Here is a 4016-nt window from a genome sequence, read left to right as displayed (position 1 = left end):
AAGAAGCCAACAGGGACCCAGAGGGTGCGGAGCAGGAAAGCAGAAAGGGGACCAGCATGGTGGGCAGGAGGAGGGGAAGCACCCCCAGCCCAACAGCGTAGAATCTGCCTCTGTAATAAAAGGGCCGTTCTTTGCAGCGGATTAGAAGACTATTCATGACCCTTGAAGATCGGCAGGTGAGGCCCAGCCCTCCCTACTCATCCTTTAGGCAAATAGTCCAGAAAGCCGAGGTTGCCAGGATGAGAAAGGAACGGTGGGGGTGGGGAGCTTTTCCCTCTTTCCTCGGCCCCCACCCTCTCTTTTATTGCCCGAGGAGGGCAGGGTGGGGGGCACCGGTCCTGAGGTGATGCCGGGGCTGTCTCTTTCATTTGTAAAGAGCAGGCAGTGAGGCCGCGGCAGAAGTCTCGTGACATGACTTGAGACACAAAATGGTATCTTAGCATCGAAGACCCCCTTTGACAAGAAGAAGAAAAGCCCTTTTCTTCCCAGCCCGGATTAACCGAGAAGGGAATTTTCTGGAACATGTGTGCATTGTTTCGTGGCGGGCAGTCAGGCCGGCCTGGAGCTCACCCCCCAAAGTCAACCCAAGGAAGCTTGTCCGCATGTAATTAAAAGGGAAGGGGAACAGCGGGGGGCCTTGTTCCGCTGCTGCCCACCAAAGTCGGGTCCCCGGGGGACGGTGTAGCCCAGGAAATTGGCTAAATTAATGGTTACTGGAGGCCTTGCTGAGGGTTTGGGCCCGGGAGGCAGAGAGAGGGCAGGGCGGGGAGTCTCATAAAAGCTCTTCTGATGTAAGGGGGGGGAAAAGAGAAACACTCTCAGAAAGCAGGGGTGTTTGGGCTCCCTGCCACCTGACCGGGAAGCAAGGCCTGTCGTGGGCACAGGACACCTGCAGGGAGGGGTCAGCGCCTCCAGGAAAGCAGGCCCCCACCCCCCCGCAGTGTTTCCAGGTCCTCATTTGTCCAGCTGATGCAGGACGGCCCCTTACTTTCTCCAGCTGACAGCAAGGCTGGGAGCGAGGAGGTCATGGGTCATGGCCGGCGCAGGGCTTTGGAGCCCACAAAGGGGCCACATGGGCTTCCCCTGGCAACAGGAGTTTCTGGAAAGTAGCCCTCTTGTATTTGTCAGTAGAAAAGTGTCTCTCTCAGCAATCACTGGGAGAAGCCCTGAACTGGAGGCTAACACGTTTGACATTTATGATGTTTAACCCTTTTCACTCCCAGATATAAAAGAAAACTTTTCTTCATGAGGCAATGCTTTCTAATTTCCATTTCCTGAAAACTTCAAAAATATGAACTTATTGTTTCACTTTCCCAAACTCCCTTCACTCCAAATTTTCAGGTTGGATTGATGGAGGACTTTTCAAACCAGTGGCCGTGTGCTGGAGTGGAACTGTGCTCCAGAGGGCTGGATTTTTTGGAAATAGATCGCCAGTCCTTTCTTCCCAGGTGCCTCTTGGGGGATTCAAATTTCCAACCTTTCTGTTAGCAGTTGAGTAAGTTAACCGATTGCACCTCTTAGAGACTCAGGGAGGACTTTTAGGTACTCTTAATTGGTAGTCTGGAAATTCATGATTCCTCTCTCATTATGGCATGCAAGCGACATACACCGAAGGCAACAGCCATGCAACCATGCGAGATTGGTTTTCGAAGGCCCCACACAGTCTGCCTAAGACCAAGGCGCTGTTCAAACACCACAGTGCGTGAGCGAGCAGGCCTGGGCACTCAGGTTTTTCTGGTCAGTGATGAATCTAAGTCAACACTGCAAAGTAGACGTGGCTCTTCTGGCTCCGCAAATATTGGGCCAAGACTTGAGCACTGTGATGCTGTTGACAGTTACGAGATGGTGGCATTGTTGTCTTTGTTACCATGAAGTGCAGCTCGGTGGAGGCTGGGCTAACACCCTGTGTACACAGACGGGACAGTGTGCTCGGAGGTCCCTGTGTTTGCTCTCCCAATACACACCAGTGGCCAGCCCTCAAACACTCCCCCTTCCATGGTTATAGCCAGGGGGGTTGAGACACACCATCCACCACTGCAAGCCCTGGAGGCTGCTGAACACCACATGTGTCTCTGCTACATGATTTCTTTTTGGCTCATTTTTTTAGACATTTTTATTAACGTCTAATGTACACTTATCATGTGCACAACCTGATAAATTTCCACAAACTGGCCACACCGTTGGATAGAGTACCCAGATGAAATAACAGCATTACCCGTATCCCACGAGCCCACCTGTGCCCCTTCCCAGTCATCACCCTCTGCAGAAGCAAATTCGAACATAGTTTAGCTTCGCCTGTTTGAAGCCCCGTGATTTGGAAACATTACCCTGGCTTCTGTTGCCTGTGTAATGCATATTTGGCCTGTAAGGCAGGGTACAAGTTCAGCCCGGCACAGACTAGTCTTGGCTGTGCCTCTAACTTAGCCAAGCCCCTTCTCTACTCTGCGAAAGGATGAGGTTGGTCTTGATGTCTCTTGGCACACTTCCAGTTCCAACATACAGTTCCTGCCTCCACTAGGCAGTCTTGAGCATGGAAGGGGCACATGGGCTGACCGTGGCAGGATTACGTTACATCTATGAGCTGTTAAAACAAAAAATCTTACTATACCAATAATAGAAACTGATTGAAGTTTATTTAATATACGATTTGCAAATCGGAATAACATTCCGACTAAAAGCCAAAAACCAAACTCGTTGCTGTCAAGTCAATTCCGAATCAAAATATTCCAACTAGGGAGTCAAAAATGTTCTAAAGAAGAAAGAATTTCCAAAGATTTTATACCCCATCTTATCACTAGTAATTATACATTGCCATGGAAAGGGCTGCAACAGAACTGATAAAACAATTTGTGGTCAGGCAGGATTCTATACAGCATTGTCTTGAAGAACAATTAAAATAATGACTGATATGCCCTTAAACATAGCTCCAGTTTGACCTTTGTAGTTTCCGTGGCTCAAAAATGCATATAGATAATTCTTAAAAAAACACACAATGCCCAAGGTAAAATGCTCTTTTACTAATTAACCTAGACCACTTTTTGACTTAAAGGTGACTTTTGAAAGCCAGTTTTCTCAAGGCTCAAGGTTCAAAAGATCGTCATCTTAGGGCGACAGCTTGGGTGGGTCACCTCAACCTCCATAGATCCAGGAACCCAGATTCCACGAGATTAAAACTCCATTCTCCAGAGCCCATCTCAACCTACAGGCTCAGGATGGTCCTATCAAGAGGAGGTGACTGCCACTCTGGCCACTATGCCTCGCCTGGTATCCTCCCTTCATACCACGATCCAGAAACATCAGAAGGCACGTCAATGTAGGCTTCCCTTCACACCACTGGAAGACATCTGATGGGTTCCAGTCTCGAACACAGTTCATATGCTGTTGTAAAACCATCCCAGGCAGATTTAGAGACAGAGGCTAAGAAACTTCCCTCTAAATACATTCTGCCACTTGATATCCCTCTGCCTTTTGCTTCCTTGAAGTAATTGCCTTTTTGGGGAGGAGGAGTGGGTAAACCGCTGACAGAAAGCATGCCAGAGCTGGGAGTTCAACTTCCTCACTCCCTGGTGCGGAAACTGAGGCTGCAAAAGGAAAGGGTAGTTGCTGGAGGCCACGCAGAGTGTCTGGGGCCTTTACATCAACCCTCAAGAGGCTTCTACAGACCCCGCCTCATTTCACAGTCACAACTGCCCAGTGCTCTAGTACCATATCCCCATTTACAAATGAGGAACGAGGTCTGAGTTTTTGAGGTGTGTTGCCCAATGTTGCGTCTTTGGTCAATGAGCTGGTTTGCAGATGCCAAATTCTGGAGAAGCTTCTTCTACTTCCTGTTGCCCACACGCCCCGCCCCCCGGTCATAGCAGTGGCTCTGGATGTCCTGTGCAGATGCACCTCGGGTAAGCCAGGGCTTCAGGTACCAGAGAATGGCTTCCAGCTGGCCCCATTCTCTCCCCTGAGGAGACACGATGGGTCTGCAATTAGGGGAAAGTCTAGAGACTCCACCTAAGAGAAGAAGG

This window comes from Loxodonta africana, chromosome 1 (assembly GCF_030014295.1).
Source record: "Loxodonta africana isolate mLoxAfr1 chromosome 1, mLoxAfr1.hap2, whole genome shotgun sequence".
In the NCBI taxonomy this organism is placed as follows: Eukaryota; Metazoa; Chordata; class Mammalia; order Proboscidea; family Elephantidae; genus Loxodonta; species Loxodonta africana.
Note: the sequence above shows the minus strand (reverse complement) of the source record.